Source organism: Nyctereutes procyonoides, unplaced genomic scaffold (genome assembly GCF_905146905.1).
Source record: "Nyctereutes procyonoides isolate TBG_1078 unplaced genomic scaffold, NYPRO_anot_genome, whole genome shotgun sequence".
NCBI lineage: Eukaryota > Metazoa > Chordata > Mammalia > Carnivora > Canidae > Nyctereutes > Nyctereutes procyonoides.
In genome coordinates, this window is record NW_026575131.1 from 29,677,634 (window position 1) to 29,702,771 (window position 25,138).

The 25,138-nt window shown below is 37.6% G+C and overlaps 2 pseudogenes; one reads left to right on the forward strand and one right to left on the reverse strand.

The window, feature by feature from the left end:
• Positions 1-772: 772 nt before the first annotated feature.
• Positions 773-1,392, reverse strand: LOC129521347 (60S ribosomal protein L10a-like; annotated as a pseudogene).
• Positions 1,393-14,638: 13,246 nt separating this feature from the next.
• On the forward strand, positions 14,639-15,936 carry LOC129522496 (elongation factor 1-gamma-like; annotated as a pseudogene).
• The last annotated feature ends 9,202 nt before the right edge of the window (positions 15,937-25,138 follow it).

The following is a 25,138-nucleotide window of genomic DNA, read 5'->3' on the forward strand; positions in this document are numbered from 1 at the left end:
GGGGACTACCCAGTAGGTATTCTGGCAAACGTTTAGTGAATAGAAATATTAATGATTACTTTATGAAATTCACGGAAGATCTTTTGCCCTTTATAGCCTAGTATGAAAGGCCTAAACTTGCCCTTTTTATAATTTATGAATCTTGCCTCTACATAACCCAATATTGAAGGATCCCCAAACCTTTTATCTTTGTGTACTAGACATAGGAGTGGGAAGTGTTTGTTGTTGTAGGAACAGGAAGAGCTTGCTAATAGGAAAACACTGGATGGGGTAGTTTGTAGAGATGGAATTGTATTGGACTATGAGTCAGAAGAGTATAAGATCTATCTGTGATGTTGGATAAATCATTCAGGTCACCCTAAATTAACTTTTGGAACCTCAATGTCTTTACCTGTAAAAGGAATCTATGGCTGAGTTCAATCATTTAAGGTTTCTTCTACCTGAGAGACTGTGAGAATTAAACATATAGAAAAACAGTTAACCTTTATAAATGAACACATTGTATTCATAAACATCTTTAAGTTTTCACACATATTATAACTTTTTAGATATTGAAGTTGATTATCCACTTGAACCTGCGGAAATCTCCTTGATTTAAAAATAGAGATCTTGATTTAAAAATAGATCTTCTTTTTCGGTTCCACAAAGATGTGTCAGATATTCAAATAAATAGAAAAAACAATTCTAAGACATGCACAAGTAATATATATGAAATGTGTGTGTGTGTGTGGTGTTTTAGTGGTGGTAGTAAGGTTTACTAGGCTGTGCCAGCTTAGTATAAGCCCTGGGGCTTGCCCACGGTGCTCTTAATCTATGAAGCCCAGACATTCTGTCAATTCTTCTTGAGCAATGACACCAAGAAACAGCTAAGTGAATGTACAGGAGTCTATAATCTATCATCTATTGTGGCCAATGGCCACAACACCTTCTTCATCTGGAATTTGATTATGGACTTCACTTCTTAACTTTGGCCACCTGTTCTCACTGTGGGTCCATAAAGAAGGGAACTTGCCAGACTTATTCAGGCCTCAGCCCAGGATTCATGGGATCTGACTGCTCAGATATTCCAAAGCCAAAAAAGCATCATACTTTTTGGCCAGCTTCTTGATGAATGTCTTATTCTTGTTGAGTTTCAATGTCCACATGGAAGATATCTGCAGCTGTGGCCTAATCATAGTATTGCTGGTCCCCCACAACACACACAGAAAACTTGGGGTAGGGAATGGACTTAAGCCTAATGGTGCCTAGGAAGCATTTGTTCTTCTGAGGGTCATAGTTCAAGTTGATCTGCAGCTCCATGGTCTCCAGAAACTTCCAGTGCTTAAACTGGTTCCTGTGTAGAACTTCATGCCCTGACTCATAGAGGGTGTCACAGGAGACTTTGCTGCTCATGGTGCCTCATGCCACAATAACTGCAAAAAAGCAAAATTTCTCTCTTTTATTGTTTTTTATCATTTAGCATTCTTCTATAAGTAATTAATGATTATCTTAATGGAGGCCAGAAGAAAGACAAAATAACTTTAGAGGTAGAATAATCATTTATTGCATACACTTTTGAGAGTGAAAGAGGGTACTAGTGATTGTTATTCCAGAATAAGAATGTAAATCAGAAGCATCCCAGATACTAAACTATGATACAGTATTGCTCTACTTAAAGGTTGATTTCAGCTTTGTTAGTGGTTGAACCAGTAGTAAGGTAAATTAAAACCAAGTTCTCTAGTATTTTTTTAAAGATGTTATTTATTTATTCATGAGAGACACAGAAAAAGAGAGAGAGATTGAGACACAGGCAGAAGGAGAAGCAGGCTCCATGCAGGGAGTCCAATTGGGGACTCAATCCCAGGTCTCCAGGATTATGCCCTGGGCTGAAGACGGCACTAAACCGCTGAGCCACCCGGGCTTTCCCCAAGTTCTCTAGTATTAAATTAACCTCCCCTCTGAGAAAAACTTTAACATCTCGGTAAAATTCAAAATAATAGCTGTTTGAAGCCATCAGATAATAATTAAGGTGTCCAAAACTTGAAGGGCCAGCATCTCAAGAAGATGGAGGAAAGCAAAAGGTGAGTCCTACATTTACTGATGCTTTTGCTCTGGAACATTTGTTAATTACCCTCGTGGGGCATAGAGACTGAAGAGAAAGCAGAAACCTAGAGCTTGCAGCAATATTCACTGGGGATGGGGAACCACAAATTTAACTTCAGAGCTATTAATGTAGCCAAGACTTATGGAGCCAAGATCCTGAAGAAACAGGAATTTCAGAGAAGTGATCTGGAATTTTAGAATTAAAAATTTAAATTTTAAATTAAAAATTAAAAATTTCTATACAATTTCCCCTCAAATGAAGGGAAAGGTGAAGCACATCAAAGTTTGCACTGAATTATCTATTATAACCTAAAATCAGACATAAGGCTAATTCCTAAGCTGAGCATGAGTGGAATGAGAGCCTGAGAAACCCAGAAAAAAGTAGTTGCTAAGCAGTTAAAAAGCTAATCAGAGCATTTGGCAGCCTCACAGTGCTAAGGAGAGACAAAAATTATAATTTAGAACCTGCCAAGGAGAAGAGATCTCAGTAAATTTCCCAGAATTTAAAAATAGACCTCTGAAGTGTCATGGCTGGTGATAGGGATAAGTCAGTAATAGATTGGCCCTCACAAAGTGTTTTAAAAAAATGTTTTTTTTTTTTTTAATTGAGTAGGCTCTACACCCAGCATGGAACCCAATGTGAGGCTTGAACTCATGACCCTGAGATCAAGACCTGAGCTAAGATCAAAAGTCAGATGCTAAGATAAATAACTATATATATATATATATATATATATATATATATATATATATATATATATATAAAAGTCAGATTCTTAACTGACTGAGCCACCCAGGCATCCCAGCCCTGACAAAGTCTTAAAACTAGCCTCCAATTATTTCAGTTTTTAATTGGATCAAAATTTCCTGCCTCTCAGGCAAATAAAATAAAATATTCTCTGGAGAACTATAATATCATCTATTGTCTCTACAATCATTCATGCATAATGTCAACATTCAATCCAAAATTACCAGCTATGCCAGGAAACAAGACCAAATGACAAAAAGCTAAGACAAAAAACTTGACAATAGGTCTGTAAGCAATACAATATTGGGGTCAACAGAGATATTATTTAAAATAACATGGTTAACATGTTGCATAAAGCAAGTAAAATAATAAAGAATGTCACCATAAAATTGGAATCTAAAAGTATAACTAAATAGAATTTCTAGAGCAGAAAGAATTAAGAAGTCAAAAGATGAATTTGACTGTAGATTAGACATAGCAGAATAGAGAATTAATGAGCCAAAAGTAGGTAAACAGAAAATATTGCTTCAAGTGCAGAGGAAAAATAGAAAATAAAAATAAGAGAGTAGAGACAATATAATACTTTGTAATAATATCTAATAATGTGTAACTAAAATTCCAGAAAGATAGGAGAAGGAAAATAGAGCAGAAGAAATATTGAAAAAACACAGGCCAAATAATTTCCAAAACTAATGAAAAATATCGAACTGCAGATTCATGAAGCCCTATAAACCCCAAAAAGAATAAATACAAAATATCACTGCAAAAAATGGTGACACCAATAAAGAAAAAATATAAATCATATTCCAAGAAACAAAAGGTGAATGTCCTTTAAAGGAGAAACAATAAACTGACAGTTGACCTTTCAAAAGAAATGATGAAAGCTAGCAGATAGCCAATGATAATATAAAGACCTGAAAGAAAATAACTGCCAAAGAAGAATTCTATGCCTGGTAAAAAATCTTTCAAAAATGAAGATGAAATAAAGATACTTTCATTCAAATAAAAATGGAACAAAATCATTGCTAGAAAATCCATGCTAAGGTAGGCACTAAGGGAAATTCTTCATAGAAAGTTAGTGATCTTAGTTGGGAGCATGGAAATGCAGGAAGGAATGAAGAGCAGGAGAAAAGATAAATATATCGATAACTCCAAATAAATTTTTTTTAATTTTTATTTATTTATTCATGATAGTCACAGAGAGAGAGAGACGCAGAGACACAGGGAGGGAGAAGCAGGCTCCATGCACCGGGAGCCCAACGTGGGATTCAATCCCAGGTCTCCAGGATTGCGCCCTGGGCCAAAGGCAGGCGCTAAACCACTGCGCCACCCAGGGATCCCAACTCCAAATAAATATTATTGTTTAAGACAATAATAATTAGGTCAAGTGGGTTTAAACAATATGTAGAATTGAGGTGCCTGAGTTGGTTAAGGTGGTTAAAGGTTGGACTCTTAGTTTCAGCTCAGGTCATAATCTCAGGGTTGTGGGATCAAGCCCCATGTGGGACTCCATGCTCAGTGTGGAGTCTGCTTAAGATTCACTCGCCTCCCAGGGTGTGAGTTAATATGGCAGAGTAGTAGGGGGACCCTGAGCTTGCCTCATCCCTCAGAAGCTCTCTCTCCCTTTGCCTCTCCCCCTAAAATAAATAAATATTTTTAAAAATAATCTACAGAATTAAAATATATGACAACAATAGCACAAAAGGCAGGAAAAGAGTCATTGGAGTTAAAGTGTGAGATTCTTGCACTATCTGGGAAATGGCACAATTACTAATTGAAGGTAGATTATTAAGTTCTGGATGTATGTTGCAATATCTAAAGTAAATATTAAATGAACCAAAAATCTATAACTAATAAAAAGGTAAAATAATTGATTTAATCAAACAGAATACAAGAAAGGAGAGAAAAAGGAACACAAGATCAGATAAATGGAAAACAAATAGTGATGTCATAGATTTAAATTCAAATATATTAGTACAGATAATATCTGATTTATGATGATTTGACTTAGGCCTTTTTTTTTAAGATTTTATTTATTCATCAGAAACAGAGAGAGAGAGAGAGAGAGAGAGAGAGAGAGGCAGAGACACAGAAAGAGGAAGGAACAGGCTCCATGCAGGGAGCCTGACATGAGACTCGATCCCCAGTCTCCAGGATCACGCCCTGGGCTGAAGGTGGCACTAAACCGCTGGGCCACCCAGGCTGCCTGACTTAGGCCTTTTTGACTTTTTGATGCTGTGAAGACAATATGCATTCTGTAGAAATCATAACTCAAATTGTGAATTTTGATGTTTTCCCAAGCTAATGATATGTAGCCTGATGCTCTCTAATGTTGCTGGCACTCAGCCACAGGATCATGAAGGTAAGCAGACAATTCATTTTTTACAACCACTCTGTACCCAGATGACCATCTTGTTTTTCAGTTTCAGAACAATATTCAGCAAATTACATGAGATACTCAACATTTTATTACAGACTAGGCTTTGTATTAGATGATTTTTTTTTGTATTAGATGATTTTTTAAAAGATTTAATTTATTTATTTATTTATTTGTTTGTTTATTTATTTATTTATTTATGAGAGACACAGAGAGAAACAGAGGCAGAGATACAGGCAGAAGGAGAAGCAGGCTCCATGCAGAAAGCCCGGCGTGGGACTGGATGCCAGCTCTCCAGGATCACGCCCTGGGCTGAAGGTGATGCTAAACCGCTGAGCCACCTGGGCTACCCTTTGTGTTAGATGATTTTGTCCAACTGTAGGTCTGTGTAAATATTCTGTACACATTTAAGGTAGGTTAGGCTAAACTACAATGTTTGATGGGTTAGGTGCATCAAATGCATTTTCAGCTTAGGATATTTTCAACTTATAGTGGTTTATCAGGATGTAATGCCATCATAAGTTTGAGGAAGATCTGTAAGTATATTAAATGTGAATGGGTAAAACATTTCAATTAAAAGCAAGGATTGTCAGACTGGATTTTAAAAAAGCCCTCAACTATATATTGCTTATAAGAAATATGCCTTAAACATATAGACAGAAAAATTGAAATGAAAAAGAAAGAAAAAGATATAGCATGTAAATTCTAACCATAGAAAGGTGGTTTACCTGTACCAGTAGTAGACAAATTTTGATGCAAGAACTATTACTAGAGATAAAAAGAATCATTTTATGATTAATGGACTATTCAGGAAGATATAACAATCTTAAATTTGTATGCACCTAATGACATAGACTCCAACATATAAAAACAAAACAGTTATAAATAACAGGAGAAATAGACAAATCCATAATTATCATAGTGAGAGGTTTTTTTTTTTAATTAAAAACGAATTTATTTTCCATTACATATTTCCAAATGAAGGCAAAGAAAAAATGTAATACAAAGACAGAAACCGATACGACGTGTAAGACCAAACAAAAGAGGGGATCCCTGGGTGGCTCAGCGAATCGGCCCCTGCCTTCCACTCAGGGCATGGCCCTGGAGTCCCAGGATAGAGTCCCAGGCTGGGCTCCCTGCATGGGGCCCACCTTCTGCCTGTGTCTCTGCCTCTCCCTCATAGTGAGAGGTTTTAACACTTGTCTCAAAAAAAAAATTTAGTTGAGATATAGAATATTTGATCAGTTAACAAACTTGTGTGTGTTGTATAACACTACACTCGACAAATGCAAAATATATATGTTCTTTTTCACGTGCCCATGGTATGTTTATTAAAATAAACCACTCTGGGTCATAAAGCAAGTGTTTGCAAATGTCAGATTATTCTTTCCAAAACCAACAATCTCTATTTAATCATAAGAAAACCATTAGGCAAATTCAAACTGAGGAACTTCTACAAAGTACCTGACTGATATCTCTCAAAAATGTCAAGGTCATGAAAGACAAGAAAAGACTACGAAATTGTAGACCAGAGGAGATTAATAAGACATAATGATTAAATACAATGGTTAGCCTGGTCTGGATTAGGGAAAAGAAAAAGAACATTATAGTGGAAAAAAATGGAGACATTCAAATAAAGCTTGAAATTTAGTTAATAAAAATGTACCAAAAAAAAAAAAAAAGTACCATTGTCGATTTCTAAGCTTTAACACAAGTGCACCATGGTAATTTCAAATGTTAACACCAGGTGAAGGTAGGTGAGTGATACATAGGAAGTCCTTGTATTATCTTTTATTTTTATTTTTATTTATTTATGATAGTCACACACGGAGAGAGAGAGAGAGAGAGAGAGAGAGAGAGGCAGAGACATAGGCAGAGGGAGAAGCAGGCTCCATGCACCGGGAGCCCGAGGTGGGATTCGATCTCGGGTCTCCAGGATCGCGCCCTGGGCCAAAGGCAGGCACCAAACCACTGCGCCAACCAGGGATCCCGTCCTTGTATTATCTTTAAAACCTTTCTGAAAATCTAAAATTATCCCCCCAAATTTATTAAAAATAAAAACCAAAAATGGATAACTTGAAACAAAAATTGGCAAAACCTGAGGAATTTAAAAAACTGATATGCAAATGTCCAAGGCAGACAAGAAAAGATGATCAGTTTAATCAGTCATGAGAAGAATGCAAATGAAAACCTCAATGCATTATCACTATATAACCTCCAACATGACTAAAATGAAAAGACAGAAATACCCAAATTGGTGAGGATGTTGAATGACTGGAGCTCTATACACTGATGGTGGAAATATAGACTGACAAATTTTTTTAAAAAGATTTTATTTATTTATTTGTTTGTTTATTTATTTGAGAGAGAGAGAGAGAAAGCAAGCACAAGTGGAAGGTAGGGGCAGAGGGAGACAAATAGACTCCCTGTCTATCCTGCTGAGTGGGGAGCCCCATGTGGGGCCTGATCCCAGGACCCTGAGATCGTGACCTGAGCTGAAGTCAGACGCTTAACTGACTGAGCCACCCAGGTACCCTGATAAAAATCTTTTTTTTTTTCAATGTTAACTAAAACTAAACAAATGCCTACCCTACCACCCAGCAATTCTGCTCTATGTGCACACATGTGCTAAAAAACATGGGCAAGAATGTTCAGATAATTTGTGATACATACATACAATGGAATATGATATGTGTGTGAAAGAAATATGAACTACCATTACAAACAAAAATATAGTTGAATCTCACAGACTTAATACTGAAGGAAATCCATATTTCATGATTCCATTTATTTAAAGTTCAGAAGTAGATGAAATTAATCAGGGTGATGGAGGTCAGAGTAGTGGTTACCTGTGGGAGCGGTAGTGACTGAGGAGGCAAGAGGGAGCATTCTGTGGTGCTGGTGGTATTCTAAATTTCAGTTTCACTGGTGGTTAGAGGAATGTGCTCACTTGGTCAAAATTCAACAAGCAATGTCCTTAAGATTTGTGTACTTAGCTGTATGAATATTAAAAATCAATAAAAAGTAAAAAACACAAATCCCCTATAAACCTGAATTTCAATATTAAAACATTTTACCATGCTTTGTAATACAAACTATAGCATAATGTTTTAGGCAAAGATTCTATAATGTTTAGAAATGGAAAAATCCAACTGTTATTCAAAAATCATAGAAAGAAACTGTGGTATCAATTCTTGGGTGCATGTATATAACCTTTAAAAAATCAAATAGATATGCAGAATGCTGTTAGTAGAAAACATCTGCACAGTACTTTGATAGCTAATTAATTGATCTTCTGTGCTTTGGGATTTATTTTATTCACCACCTAAACGGATCCAGGGAGACCAGTTACAATTATTTTACCAACGAAGGCCAAATTAGGCAACAGATTCTCCTAATGTTCTAATATTTTGAAGTGTAGAGAGAACTGTTTGAATGCCTAATACTGCATTTACAAAATTTGGGGACCTCATGATCAAAGCAAGTTAAGATTAATATTCATGGATGATTTAACAAAGAGAAAATATGAAGGCAAGTCAGTATCCCTGAGAGAAGGCTGAGAAATAAAAAGAACATGACAGCAGGAGGTTTTAGAGCTTTGGGGCTTCATCTTTTAAAATAATTTAATATCAGCAAGCTAGAGTGTTTGAGCATTTACTTTGTGTAATGTTCTCACTCTCTATATTTATATGTATTTATGTATTATATATTTTTTAAATTTTTAAAAATTAAAAATTTAAACATTAAAATATATTGTATATATATATAAAATCTATTTTTTTAAAATTCTCATAACTCTGAAAGACATTTTTGCTATCTTTCCATTTCACAAATGAAGAAACTGAGGCTTAGAGACTCTAGATTAAGTTACTTGATGAAGGACACCTTGTTCATACATGGCAGGGCCATAATGCAAACAGGTGTGGTGGGCTCTTGAGCCCATGCTTTTATTCACTGTTGTTCATGGCAACATAATGGCTCATTAATGGCTCATAGCTCGAGCCATGTGCCACCTGCATGAGATCCCAGGGGACACTTGTCAAGTAGTGATCCCCAGATGCCCAGAGCCAGCAGAATCTGAAATGGGAACTTGTGAGTCTCAATTTTTCTTAAGGTTTGAGAACCACTCCTCTTTGCTCTACTGACCATGAATAGAAATGGGACATCTGACCTCTCCAGTTTACATAATTATCAAATAGAAAAGGATAATGCTCCTTGAGTGTGTACATGTCTTTGTTGTCTCATACAGTCCCTTTCCCATATAATATTTTCATCTGAGATTTTTAAGGGAATAGATCCAATTTCCAATTTCAAATGGTTTATGTGTTGAATATACACAAAAGGAACTTTGAGTTTATTTAAATAAAAGTTTATGAGTCCCAAGAAGAGTATATGCTTATTGATTCTTTTTACTACATCCTAAATGTTAAGTTGAAGCAATAAATTCATCAACAGGAATATTATCCTGCCTACACAGCTTTCTATATTGGACCCCTGGAGACTGGCAGAAATACCCAATAATGGTATGGCATGTGTTTTTTCAGTATAAGATACAAGACAAAAAGTGATGTGGAAATGATCACATAATATATAAGTTAGTTCTTTTAGTCTTAAAAAATTATTTTAGCATGTTTACTACTCCGAAGCCTCACTTTCTGGAAAAAAATGAGATGGATAAAAGGGTAGATAGAGATGGCTAAAGCTTAAGCCTTGCATTTTTCTTCCCAGCTTTGGGAAAAAGTATCTAATATCGCATCCTGAAAATTTCTTGTTGTTACAGGCAGAGAAAAATCGTAGTAAATAATTAAGGATCTTAGTTATTAGGAGTCTGAGATGCAGCCAGGCCTGGGTTTGAGGCCACCTCTGCTACCATTAGTATTGGGATCTTGGGCAAGTTCCTTACCATCTCTCTGTTTCCTCATCTTTAAGTGTGTTGGATGATAGTCCTATTTTATGGGCCTGACAATTAAATAAAATAATGCATGTACAAAGTATAGCACAGTGCCTGGCACACAGCAAGTATGCAGGAATGTTAGCTATTATTGTAGTTGTCAGTGTCTATTTGTTCACAAGACCTACGATTTATGTTTTAAGGAAAGTTTTTTTTTTAATAGAAAATAAATATGAAATACACTGTTACAGTTTCATGAGTTAGGGAACTGAAGAAATAAAAAAAACCAAGAGATCATTTGACAACATTTTCAGCCATGTGTGATTTTAAGAGCTCCCCTGTGCCAAGTGTTCCCTGCCTGAAACAAGTTCCTGATTGTTTCCTGCATTCTGTGCTGTGGGGCTTTCTCCTGGACCCAGAGTTGTTTCCTTTTCTAAACATTAGCAACTCCATCATGCCACACAGAGATGAGATTTGAGACAGGAAAATAAAGTTGTCTTGTGATACGGAGGTCAAAGCTGATAGAAACTGGTTAGCCTGTCAATGGTCTGTTTTCTGAGGATCTCTTCGTTCCATTGCTAAGTGCAGAATGACTATAGCAATGTTTTTCTCTTATAAAATCAATTTTCCCTCCTTATACACACAATGTGTGCTTGGTGTAGAAAATTTGAACAAAAGGGAAAAGTAAAAATATGATAACAAGTAATTTCTAATCTTAAAGAAAATCACAGTTAACATTTTGGATTGTTGCATTTCAGATTTTTTCCCCTCCTATGTATTTCTTGTTGACAAACAAAGCTATGTATAGAATTTGTATTGTCCTTTTTCTGTAAGGTAGTGTCGTATATATTTCCCATCACTGAATGCTTTTCCACATTACTTACTTTTTTATTAGCATTTTAAAATGTGTTATAAGAGAATCAGAAAAGCCTAACACTCGAGTGATTTTATTGTCTTTTGACTTAATTTTTAAACTTACTGATTCATTTGATCCCCTGACATTTATGATGTGCCTACTGGGTACAGATTACTAGTTTGGGACTTTTTGTGGTCAGGGACTCTGGTCTTGTTCACCTTCATCCCTAGTGTCAGGAGTTGTGCCTGCCATGTGGAGACACCTGATAGATATTGTTGAATGAATGATTATTCAGTGCACACTTACTAGTATTTCTATAGCTTTTACCCCAAAAAGGAGTTGAAGTATTTAAGAAAAAATAAGCTACATCGCTATCATGAATGTGTCTCTTAGCCAATTCTGGGATTGGATTCTGAAGAGAGGGGAACTTGACTCTGGATAGCTTCTTTTTATTTCAAGGTTTAAAGAAGAGGACATTCTGAGATCCAGATTCAACTTATTTTATGGTCTTTGTGGAGTTTAAAGAAGGGGATATTCTGAGATCCAGATTCAACTTATTTTATGGTCTTTGTGGAGTTTAAAGAAGGGGACATTCTGAGATCCACATTCAACTTATTTTATGGTCTTTGTGGAAAGAGGCTCTTTGCACATGCCATTTGTGTATGTATGTGTGTGTTTTTATCCAAAAATGTACTTTCAAAGATGTTTTTTTTGAAGCATATTTGTATTTGGTCTGCTGATACCTTTCAATGGACTTCCATAACCCTCACTTGTTCCCCCATTGGCCTTCCTATTTGTTTGTGTTTTAAGGATTTATTTATTTATTTATTCATTCATTCATTCATTCATTCATTCATTAGACATACACAAAGAGAGGCAGAGATATAGGCAGAGGGAGAAGCAAGTTCCCCAAGGGGAGCCCGATGTGGGATTCGATCCCAGAACTCTGGGATCACACCTAAGCAAAAGGGAGACACTCAACTGCTGAGCTACTCAGGTGTCCCCCCTCACCATAGACCTTCCTAATACTTCTCAAATACAGTGCCCTCATAGCAAGGTACTCAATATGTAAATTCAGGCTGGAGCTAGGCACAAATGAGGGGTTTCTAATCTGAAAAGGTAATTTCCTCTCCATGGTTTGAGATTAAAAAATAATTGGAGCTGTGAGATAAGGTCTGTCCTATAAGAAAAATGACTTCTTCCCTTGAGATATTTTCTCGTTGAAGGTGAGTTAAGAGTAGGAATTGGCTGGGAAGGCGATTGGTGAGAGCAGGGGCAGGTGGAGGACCCAATCCCAAATAAGATCAATTCACACATATCATAATTACCTAAGAAGTTGTACAGCAGCAGTTGAAGGGTGCATTATGGACTCTGGAAATATTTTAGATTCTTTTGGCCTCATTTCTTTGCTTGTAAAATATGTCTATTAGCTGTGACTTTATAGTGGCACAAGAATGGATATAACTTGTAATGCTTCTTTGTTAGCTCAGTATTACATTATGTTTTCAGGGCTGAATCCAGAAAGAGGAATATCTGCTCTCTTGGTATAAACAAAGGTTTGGGGAAATGGCCTGAAAGCCACTGTGTTCCTATTGCTAATATTTAAAACTTTTAAATAAAATTTACCATAGTAATATTTATACATGGTTTAAAAAGCTATTGGTACAGAAAGACTTAACAGGAAATACAATTGTCCCGTGCTCTATCTCTCCCCACCACTAGAGGGAGACTCTTTTAACCATTTCTGTTTTCAGGGAATTCCTTTAGTATCTCTAAATGTTTTTCCTACTACTTTTTAATTTATCCACCCTGGTTCGTCGACTGCCAACTCCTTAGTCCTTTCAAGACTACTAGAAAGCCTTGTTTATCAAGAAAATTTAGGTTTATTAGATTTACTGCATTAATAAGGTCACTTTCCCAGAATCTTACTAGATTCTCAGAAAGGGTAAAACGGAGAAGGAGATGTATAAAGTTTTGGGTGATTTAAGGCAAGTCTTGCAAGGCAGAAACTGATAGGAATTGGGCTGAGTTAGGGGGATACTAATTTTAGATTGGTGGGCACGAGATGATACTTTGAAGCAAATGTTGATGAGCAGACTTAGACTTGATAAGTAAGCTATCTAGGTAGTTTGGTCTTATCTACCAGCAGCAGGTATTCCCTGGAGCAAGGAACTAAGTTATTTATAGTTTTGTCCCAGTATTGCTTAGTACAGAAACAGAAAGTGAGTTTGGTCTGAGTTCTTAGGTATCAAGTAACTTCCTGCTATGATATATGAAGATTGATTAGGTTGTTTACTTCACACACAACCCTGCCCATTCCTCAGAACTAGTTCCTCCAATGACCTTTACTCCCCTATTCCTTCAAACAAGAAACAAAGTTATTTTTTGTTCTGTCACCAGATAGCATCTCTTCATCATCCCTCTCCATGCCGCGGCCAACTTTGTACTATGAATTTGTTCTATGATTCTTGGTTTCAAGGAAACAAGTACTTTTTCAGTTTGCCAAATTAAACTGCATCTAACTTAGACTTCAGCAATGTCGAGTTGGCATGATGTCTACTCAGCATTATTTTGGCCACTCTTCCTCTCAGTGCTAGAAAATGGTTCTAGGGACTCAAGAGTGTCCAGGAAAACCAGTTAATCGTGACTGTTCAGATTCTTCCTCATGTGGGTTCATTTGAGGGAGGGGAATTCTGAAGGCACTTTTCTTCCCTGGCTACTGAGTCTTCATACCATCCTTCAACACCATTAAGCTTGCTGCTCAGTCCCCCAGAGACCCATATACTTGTCCCACCAAAGCTCTTGTCATCCTATACATTCTGCGTGGGAATGGGGCACAGGTCCTCACCTTCATTGAGCTTTTCCATTTCTCTGGCTTTAGGGGCCCCAGCTTTCTAAGGGGTGAGACTATTTAACTTCCTTTAAGTTTTTAAAAACTTCTATTTGTGCCACAAATTTGTGTACTCTTATACATGTAGCAGTTAAAAATCATGGGCTCTGCCCAGGTTGAAATCATTACTCTTTCTAAAACTACCTATGTGTTGGAGTTCTCTAAACTTCAGTTTCCTAGCTAATAGGAATGATAACAAATCCACTGCATAGGGTTATGGTGATGATGAAATAATTTAATTGTCATAAAGCATGCTTTGTACCATGTCTGGTACTTACTAAACCTTCAGTAAATGTCAGCTATTATTATAATTATCATTATATTGCTCTGTGATTGGAAGGTTATTAAAAACAAAATATTTAACTCTCCCCTGGGGCAAAGGAAGCTGGGATATAAAGCCTTGGCTTCACTATAGGGAGGTGAGGAGAAAAATACCATGAAAGTTTGAGACAGATTATTTCTCAACTCTGCACTCTGTCACACCAGAAGTCTTGGTTTTAAGATAGTACAGGGCTTCCATAGACCAGGGATCGGCAAACTAGGCTTGTGGGCCCCTTGCCTGATTTTATAAACAAAGTTCTATTGAAACATAGCCATACCCATTTGTCTAAATTGTGTTGTTGCTTGAAAGCCACCATAGACTAGATAAGTATATAGCCAACAAGCCTGAAATACTGAATATCTGTCCCTTGAAGAAAAAGTTTGTCAGTTGCCATCCAAGACCATTTAGGTTACCTTAGGATTTAAGTTAAAATACATTAAAACAAACCCTCCCCTTTCTCTGCGGAATCACCATGGCAGCCGGGACCCTGTACACATATCCTGAAAACTGGAGGGCCTTCAAGGCTCTCATTGCTGCTCGTACAGCAGGGTTCAGGTCCACATGCTCTCTGCACCACCCTACTTCCACTTTGGCCAAACCAACCACACCCCTGAATTTCTCTGTAAATTTCCTGCTGGCAAGGTTCCAGCATTTGAGGGTGACGATGGATTCTGTGTGTTTGAGAGCAATGCCATTGCCTACTATGTGAGCAATGAGGACCTGCGGGCAAGTACTCCAGAGGCAGCAGCCCAGGTGGTGCAGTGGGTGAGCTTTGCTGATAACGACATAGTGCCCCCAGCCAGTACCTGGGTGTTTCCTACCTTGGGCATCATGCACCACAACAAGCAGGCCACAGAGAATGGAAAGGAGGAAGTGAGGCGAATTCTGGGGCTCCTGGATACTCATTTGAAGATGAGGACTTTCCTGGTGGGCGGACGTGTGACACTGGCTGACGTCACAGTTGTCTGCACCCTGTTGTGGCTCTATAAACAGGTCCTGGAACCTTCTTTCCACAAGGCCTTCCCCAGTACCAACCGCTGGTTCCTTACCTGCATTAACCAGCCCCAGTTCCAGGCTGTCTTGGGGGAGGTGAAACTATGAGAAGATGGCCCAGTTTGATGCTAAAAAGTTTGCAGAGAGCCAACCTAAAAAGGACACCCCACAGAAAGAGAAGGGTTCTTGGGAAGAGAAGCAGAAGCCCCAGGCTGAGCGGAAAGAGGAGAAGGCGGCTATTGCACCTGCTCCCGAGGAGGAAATGGATGAATGTGAGCAGGCACTGGCTGCTGAGCCAAAGGCCAAAGACCCTTTGCTCATCTGCCCAAGAGTACCTTTGTGTTGGATGAATTTAAGCACAAGTACTCCAATGAGGACACTCTCACTGTGGTGCTGCCATATTTCTGGGAGCACTTTGATAAGGATGGCTGGTCCCTGTGGTACGCTGAGTACCGCTTCCCTGAGGAGCTCACCCAGACCTTTATGAGCCGTAACCTCATCACTAGAATGTTCCAACGGTTGGACAAGCTGAGGAAGAATGCCTTTGCCAGTGTCATCCTCTTTGGAACCAACAACAGCAGCTCCATTTCTGGAGTCTGGGTCTTCTGAGGCCTTTCCGCTGAGCACAGATTGGCAGGTGGACTACAAGTCCTATACATGGTGGTAACTGGATCCTGGCAGTGAGGAACCCAGATGCTGGTTCGAGAGTACTTTTCCTGGGAGGGGGCCTTCCAGCATGTGGGGAAAATCCTTAATCAGGGCAAGATCTTCAAGTAAACACCTCTTGCCATCACCTGTACCTGCCCTTCAGGGAGATGGGGGTCATTAAAGGAAGCTGAACATTGAAAAAAATTTTTGATTTTTTTCTCATCCTTGCCAACACACACTTTTGTCATGTCTTTTTGGTTATAGCCTTTTTAATGGATGAAAGGTGGTATCTCATTATGACTTTGATTTTTATTTCCCTAATGAGTTATGATGTTGAGCATTTGTCCATATATTTATTGGCCATTTGTATACCTTCTTTGGAGAAATGTTTGTTCTAATACTTCGCACATTTTATTTTTATTTTATTTATTTATTTATTTATTTTTTTATTTATGATAGTCACAGAGAGAGAGAGAGAGGCAGAGACATAGGCAGAGGGAGAAGCAGGCTCCATGCACCGGGAGCCTGATGTGGGATTCGATCCCGGGTCTCCAGGATCGCGCCCTGGGCCAAAGCCAGGCGCCAAACCGCTGCGCCACCCAGGGATCCCCTACTTCGCCCATTTTAAAATTGGGTTGTCTTTTTTCACAATTGAATTGTGAGAGTTCTTTGTATAGTCTGGATACAAGTCTCTTATCAGATATATGATCTGCAAATATTTTCTCCCATTCTGTCAGTTGTTTTTTAATTTTGTTGAAATTATCCTTTGATGCACAAAAGGTCTTAATTTGTTATGAAGTCTTATTTATCTATTTTTACTTTGTTATTTGTGCTTTTGGTATTGTATCTAAGGCTTTGCCTAACCCAAGATTGTTACTATTTATCTCCTACATTTTAAGAATTTTTTACTTGTACCTCTTATGTTGAGGTCTATAATTCACACTGAGTCACATTTTCTATATGGCAGAGATCAAACCCCGTCTTTTGTTTGTGGATATCCCACCACCATTTGTTGAAAAAAATACTATTTCCCTCATTACATTGTCTTGGCACTTCTGTGGAAAATCAATTGACCATAAATGTGAGATTATGTTTCTAGATTTTTAATTCTATTTCATCGATCTATCCATCTACCCTCATAGATATACACCACACTACCTTGATTAGTGATTACTCTAGCTTTTCAGGTTTTTTTTGTTTAATTAGGAAGAATGAGTCTTCCAACTTGGCTCTTCTTTTTTCAAGATTTTTTGGCTATTCTGGGTCTCTTGCATTACTCTGTGAATTGTAGGATTAGTTTGTCAATTTCTTTTAAATAGCTAGCTGAAATTTTGACATGGATTGTGTTGAATCTGTTGATTGATTTGGGAAATATTGCCATCTTAACAATATTAAGTCTTCTGAAGATGGAATGTCTTTCCACTTATTTAGGTTTTCTTTAATAAAAAACATTTTCATAGTTTTCAGAGTGTACATTTTTTAAAGTTGTTCCTAAGGCTTTGAGTGATACACTAGACCAGATGGACTTCACAGATATATTCAGAGCATTCCATCCTAAAGCAACAGCATATACATTCTTCTCAAGTGTGCATAGAACATTCTCAAGAATAGATCACATACTGGGTCACAAATCAGGTCTCAATGGGTACCAAAACATTGGGATTTTTCCCTGCATATTTTTGGATCACATTGCTTTGAAACTTGAACTCAATCACAAGAGGAAATTTGGAAGGAACTCAAATATGTGGAGGTTAAAGAGCACCCTACTAAAGAATGAATAGGTCAAGTGGGAAATTAAAGAATAATTTTTAAAATTCATGGAAAAAAAATTAAAACACAACTGTTCAAAACCTTTGGGTTTCAGCAAAGGTGGCCCTAAGAGGGAAGTACATAGCAATACAAACCTTTCTCAAGAAACAAGAAAAGTCTCAAATACACAACCATACACCTAAAGCAGCTGGAGAAAGAACAGCAAATAAAGCCTAAACCTAGCACAAGAGGATTAATAAAGATAGAACACAAATCAATGAAATAGAAACCAAAGAATAGTAGAACAGATCAACAAAACTAGGAGCTGGTTCTTTGAAAGAGTAAGATCAATAACCCTGTAGCCAGACTTATCAAAAAGAAAAGAAAAAGGACCCAAATTAATAAAATCATGAGGAGAGATCATGAACAACACCAAGGAAATACAAACAATTATAGGAATGCATTATGAGCAACTAAATGCCAATAAATTAGGCAATCTGGAAGAAACAGATGCATTCCTAGAAACATGCAAACTACCAAAGTGAAACAGGAAAAAACAGAAAACCTGAACAGACCCATAACCAGCAATGAAATTGGAGCAGTAATCAAAAATTTCATAACAAACAAGAATCAAGGGCCAGATGGATTCCCAGAGGAATTCTCCCAAATATTTAAAGAAGGATTAATACCTATTCTTCTGAAGCTGTTCCAAAAATAAAAATGGAAGGAAAACTTCCAACTTGTTCTATGAGTCCAGCAATACCTTGCTCCCAAAACCAAAGACCCCACTACAAAGGAGAATTACAGACCAATACCCCTGATGAACACAGATGCCAAAATTCTCACCAAGATACTAGCCAATAGGATCCAACAGTACAGTAAAAGGATTATTCACCACAACCAAGTGGGATTTTTTTTCCTGGGCTTCAAGGGTGGTTCAACATCTGCAAATCACATGATACATCACATTAATAAAAGGACAAGAGCTGTATGATCCACACAATTGATGCAGAACAAGCATTTGACAAAATACAGGATTCTTTCTTGATTAAAACTCTCCACCGTATAGGGATAGAGGGAACATACTTCAATATCATAAAAATGATATATGAAAAGCCCATAGTGAATATCATTCTCGATGGGGAAAAACTGAGAGCCTTTCTTCTAACATCAGGAACATGACAGGGATATCCACTCTCACCACTGTTATTCAACATAGTACTAGAAGTCCTAGCCTCAGCAATCAGACAACCAAAAGAAATAAAAGGTATTCAAATTGGCAAAGAAGTCAAACTGTCACTCTTTGCAGATGACGTGATACTTTATGTGTAAAACCCAAAAGGCACCACCCCAAAATTGCTAGAGACTCATGTAGGAATTCAGCAAAGTCGCAGGATATAAAATCAATGCACAGAAATCAGTCGCATTTCTATAAACTAACAATGAGACAGAAGAAAGAGAAATTGAGGAATCCATCCCATTTATAATTGCAACAAAAACCATAAAATACCAAGGAATAAACCTAACCAAAGAAGTGAAGGATCTGTACTCTAAAAACTACAGAACACTTATGAAAGAAATTGAAGAAGAGACAAAGAAATGGAAAAAAACATTTCATGCTCATGGATTTGAAGAACAAATATTGTTAAAATGTCTATGTTACCCAGAGCAATCCATACATTCAATGCAATCCCTATCAAAATACTATTGACATTTTTCACAGAGCTGGAACAAATAATCCTAAAATTTGTATAGAAGAAGAAAAGACCCTGAATAGCCAAAGGAATGTTGAAAAAGATAACCAAAGCTGGTAGCATTACAATTCTGGATTTCAATCTATATTACAAAGCTGTAATTATGAAGACACTATGGTACTGACACAAAAAAATAGACACATAGATCAATGGAACAGAATAAAGAACACAGAAATGGACCCTCAATTCTATGGTCAACTAATCTTTGACAAAGCAAGAAAGAATGTCCAATGGAAAAAAATCTCTTCAAAAAATTATGTTGGGACAATTGGACAGCCACATATAGAGGAATGAAACTGGACCATTCTCTTACAATATATGCAAAGATAAACTCAAAATGGATAAAAGACCTAAATGTGAGTCAGAAATCCATCAAAGTCTTAGAGGAGAACACAGGCAGCAACCTCTTTGACCTCGGCTGAAGCAATTTCTTACTAGACACATCTGCAAAGGTAGGGGAAACAAAAGCAAAAATGAACTACTGCGACTTCATCAAGATAAAAAGCTTTTTCACAGCAAGGGAAATAGTCAACAAAACTAAAAGGCAACCTATGGAATGGGAGAAGATATTTGAAAATATCTTATCATTTAAAGAGCTAGTATCCAAAATCTATAAAGAACTTATCAAACTCAACACCCAAAGAACAAATAATCCAGTCAGAAATGGGCAGAGGACACAAACAGACACTTTTCCAAAGAAGAAATACAAATGGCCAACAGACACATGAAAAAATGCTCAACATCACTCAGCATCAGGGAAATTACAAAGCATAACCAGAATGAGAAACCACCTCACACCAGTCAGAATGGCTAAAATTAGCAAGTTGGGAAACAACAAATAATGAGGATGTGGAAAAGGGGGAACCTTCTTACACTATTGGTGGGAATGCAAGCTGGTACAGCCATTCTGGAAAACAGTAAGGAGGTTCCTTGAGAAGTCAAAAATAGAGCTACCTTATGATCAACAACTGCACTACTAGGTATTTACCCCAAAGATATAAATGTAGTAATCCAAAGGGGCACCTGCCCTCCAATGTTTAAAGCAGCAATGCCCACAATGGCCAAACTGTGGAGGTAGCCCAGATGTCCATCAACAAATGAATAGATAAAGAAGATGTCTCTCTCTCTCTTTCTCTCTCTCTCTCTCACACACACACAGGAATTCTATACAGCCATCAAAAAGGATGAAATCTTAACATTGATATGGATGGAACTGGAGGGTATTATGCTGAGTGAAATAAGTGAGAGGAAGACAATTATCATATGGCTTCACTCATATGTGGAGCATAAATATCACAGGATTATAGGGGAAGGAGGGGGAATTGAATGGGAAGAAATCAGAGAGGGAGACAAACTATGGGAGACTCTTAGCTATAGGAAACAAATATGGGGTTGATGGAGGGGAGATGGGTGGGAGGATGGGGGTAATTGGGTAACAGGCATTAAGGATGGCATGTGATATGATGAGCACTGGGTGTTATACGCAACTGATGAATTACTGAACTCGATAAATCTGAAACTAATGTACTACTATATGTTGGCTAATTGAATTTAAATAAAAACAATTATGCCTAAGTATTTTTATTCTTTTTGATGCTACTGTGAATGGAATTGTTTTCATAATTTTGGTTTTGGATTGCTCATTGTTAATGTCTTGAAATACCATAGCTTTAAAAAAAAAAGAAAAGAAATACCATAGCTTTTTGTATATTGATCTTCTATTCTGCAACCTTGCTGAACTCGATCATGAGTTCTAATAGTTTTTCAGTCCAATCACCACTCAGAAGAGTTGGGTCTGAGTTGAGGTCTACCTTTCACCCTGCCCTGCCCAGTATACCCATGTTACTGCAGTGTTGTAGTTTTAGGTCCAACAGGCTTTTAACATTCAGGCTGTAGGGTTATTCCTGGACATTGGGCTGCAGAGCTATGGGTGAGTTGCTGGCAAGGAGCTAGTTTGACTTATAGCTTCTAAATATTTCTTTTTTTTAAAAAAGAAGATTTTACTTATTTACTCATGAGAGACATATATAGAGAGAGAGGCAGAGACATAGGCAGAGGGAGAAGCAGGCTCCATGCAGGTAGCCCAATGTGGAACTCGATCCCAGGACTCCAGGATCATACCCTGAGCTGAAGGCAGCTGCTCAACTGCTGAGCCACCCAGGCGTCCTGCTTCTAAATATTTCAACATGGTTTCTATTTGTACTTTCTTCCCTGGATCCCACATATCACAGGGATGGACTTGTTTTCTGTCTATAACTCTACTGCCTTACCACTCCCACCACTATCCATTTGCCTCTAGTGTAATGCATAATATTCTGTTATTAGAATATTCATTATCTCCAGCTAAGACATTATTCCTTTAAGACGCCCCTTTATCAGGTACAGATTGTTGAAATGAAACTGGAGGACTGACCACTTGTCAGGCACAGTGTAAAGTAAATGTGATCAAATGAGAAATGTGTCTTTTTGAGGGGAGGTGAGGAGGAATCCTGATCAGAGTAGCTATAATGCCTTTCCCTCTTCACATGGAAGAAATAAAAGGTAAATTTTGTTTCTTAAAATCTTAATTGAAGAGAAATCTAGGATTTTTCTCCAAAATGATTTTTCCCTACCCATTTTATTTTCCTCTTTTTATTATTTTTATGATGTATTAAATTGAACCATTTACTTGCAGTGTGCTAGTTAAGACAATTTCCTTAGCATTTGCTGAGTGATTTGGCAGGCTAGACGTCCTAGAGCTAAATTGTAAAAACCCATTAAAACCTAGTCATATAAAAATAAAAGATGCTGCCTGGTGCACTCCATGACACGTTATGTTGAGGTCTCATCACATTACAATAACAAATGCCAAAAAGAAATGACTACTGTGTAAAAGAATAAGATGAAGAAAAAGGAGTATATTAGTGATGCAGCCAACAGCATTTAATTAAATCCCATGTCCAAATTAGTTCCCTGATTGGCATGTAAAAAGAAAACATGTTTACTATGATAGTTCAAGTAGCACAGTCATTGTTTTAGCATGCAGGCCTTTTAGCCCCTCTCACTCTCTTTCTCTCTCATCAAGTTTCCTGCCATCTCAAGGATGAAGTAGGTAATACTGAAGTCTTTCATCACTCAGGTGAAGGAGCATGTTCACATGGGCAAGTAGTTTGCTCAGGTCACAAGTTGTAAAGAGTAAAGCTGAATAAACTTAGGTCAGGATAATTCCAGAGTCTGTGCTCTTTCATCTGTGCCAAGAGTTGGCAAAGTATAGCCCTCAGGCTGAATCTGACCAGCTCTGTTTTTGTGCAGTCCATGAGCTAAGAATGGTTATTATATTTTTAAATGGTTGAAAAAATGAAAAGAACAATATTTCATACCATGAGAAATGATATAAAGTTCAAATTTAAATGTCCATATATAACGTATTAAGGGAACATGCCACATCCATTCATTTATGTGTTGTCTACAGCTGCTTTAGCAGTGTAATTGTGGAGTTGGGTAGTTGCAACAAAAGTTGTATGGCTGGGAAAACCAAAAGCATTTACTATCTGGCCCTTTACAGAAAAAGTTTGACTGCAACACCTCTTACATTCTAAATTAAACATTAAAATGAAGGCTGGAGTCCAGAGATTTGTGTATTTTTAATAAATCCTCAATATAATTTGAACACTTCTCAAAGCAATTATTATTACTATCTTACATCATGATTATTTGTATATTCCCTGCCTTTTCCCACCAGTCCTTGAGGACTAGGACTATGCTGAAGCATCTTTGAATGAATAAAGGAAGGTGGAGTTCATGTATTGATTCGTTAAGCATAAAGTTCTGAGTTTCTACCATATGCCAGATACTCCACAGTGATAAAACAGAATGCCTCTAGTCTGAGGAGACAAGTAAAAGGGCTTTGGTGAAGCTACATGATAAGAGGCTTATTTTAATTAAGTAGAATAATGCTTGCTATTCATAATGATAACTCTAAGACCCTTGTGTTAGGAGGTAGAGGAGGGCCAGTAAAGTAACCTTCTGAGTAGGCATTTTGAGACAGAAAAACGAAGCAAGTCACTCCATGTCATTTACACAGAGTTTTATTTAGGATAACCTCCTGACAGGGGTCTGGGTGGCTCAGTCAGTTAAGCATCCATCTCTTGGTTTGGCTTAGATTGTGATCTCGGGGTTGTGAGATTGAGCCTCATGTTGGGCTCAGTGCTCATTGTGGGGTCTTCTTGGGTTTCCCTTGCCTTCTGCCCCTATATCCCTACCTCTCTCTAATAAATAAAATCTTTATATATATATATATATATATATATATATATATATATATATATATATATCTTACTGACAGAGGGGATCAGGCTGACAGATGATCCAGGTGGTACACAGCTATTCTCTACCCTCATTCTCTGCCCAGTCCAGACCTTAATTCCCAGCTTTTGTGGAGTGAGGGGCGTGGTGGTGAGGTCACAGGGTAGTTATCTAAAGTGGCACCATCTGAGTGCCAGAGGATCTCTGTTAGTTATCTAAAGTGGGCCCTCTGTGTGCCATTTTAGGAAAGATCCAAACAAGCCTTCCACATTCCGGTGAGGATATACATTAACCTCCACTGAGGTCTGGAGCATGGTGCTCTGACCAAGGTCATTGCCTGGCATGAACAAAATGGAGGGTCAAAGATGGAGTTAGTGTGGTTAGTACTCCCAGACTCTTCCAATTTCAAAGATTAAATTTATTTGGTTCCATTAAAGTATTAAATTTATCTTATAAAATTGTTTATAACATTGGTAGTACAAAAGTAAGCTCTACTATATAGGTATCATTGGAACTTGGGGGCCAGAAAACAGGGAGTTCTCCATAGAGTAATCCTCCCTTCTCTGTGGTTTTAATTACCTGCAGTCAACTACCATCCAGGAGCAGGTAATCGCCTTTCTGACTTATTGTCAGACGGTCAGTAGTACACTAACGCTAGGTCACAATGCCTGCATCATTCACCCCACTTTATCTCATCATGTTGTCATTTTATCATTTCACATCATCACAAGAAGGGTGAGTACATTCCAATAAAATATTTTCAGAGAGAGAGGGAGACCGCATTCACATAACTTTTATTATAGGATGTTGTTATAATTGTTCTATTTTATTTTTATTATCTACTATGCCTAATTTATAAATTAAACTGTATCATAGGCACATATGTATGTACAGAGAAAAAACCAGTATACAGTTGACCCTTGAACAACATGGGGTTAGCAGCACCACCCCCTGCACAGTTGAAATCTGCCTAAACTTTTGACTCCCCCAAAACTTAACTAATAGTGGGGTGCTTGGGTGGCTCAGATGGTTAAACATCTGACTCTGGATTTTGGCTCAGGTCATGTTCTTGGGTTTGTAAGTTCGAGCCCCATGTTGGGCTCTATGCTCGGTGGAGTCAGCTTTTCCCTCTTCCTCTCCCTCTCATCCCCTCGCCCTCTCTCTCTCTCTCTCAAATAAATAAATACATACAGACAGACATACAATCCTTTAAAAAAAAACTAAACTAATAGCCTACTGTTAGACTAGAAGCCTCAACTGATAACATAAACATTGATTAACACATATTTTGTATGTTATATGTATTACATATTGTATTCTTATAATAAAGGAAGCTAGAGAAGGGATTTACCCCGAAGATTCAGATGCAATGAAACGCCGGGGCACCTGCACCCAGATGTTTCTAGCAGCCATGTCCACAATAGCCAAACTGTGGAAGGAGCCTCGGTGCCCATCGAAAGATGAATGGATAAAGAAGATGTGGTTTATGTATACAATGGAATATTACTCAGCCATTAGAAACGACAAATACCCACCATTTGCTT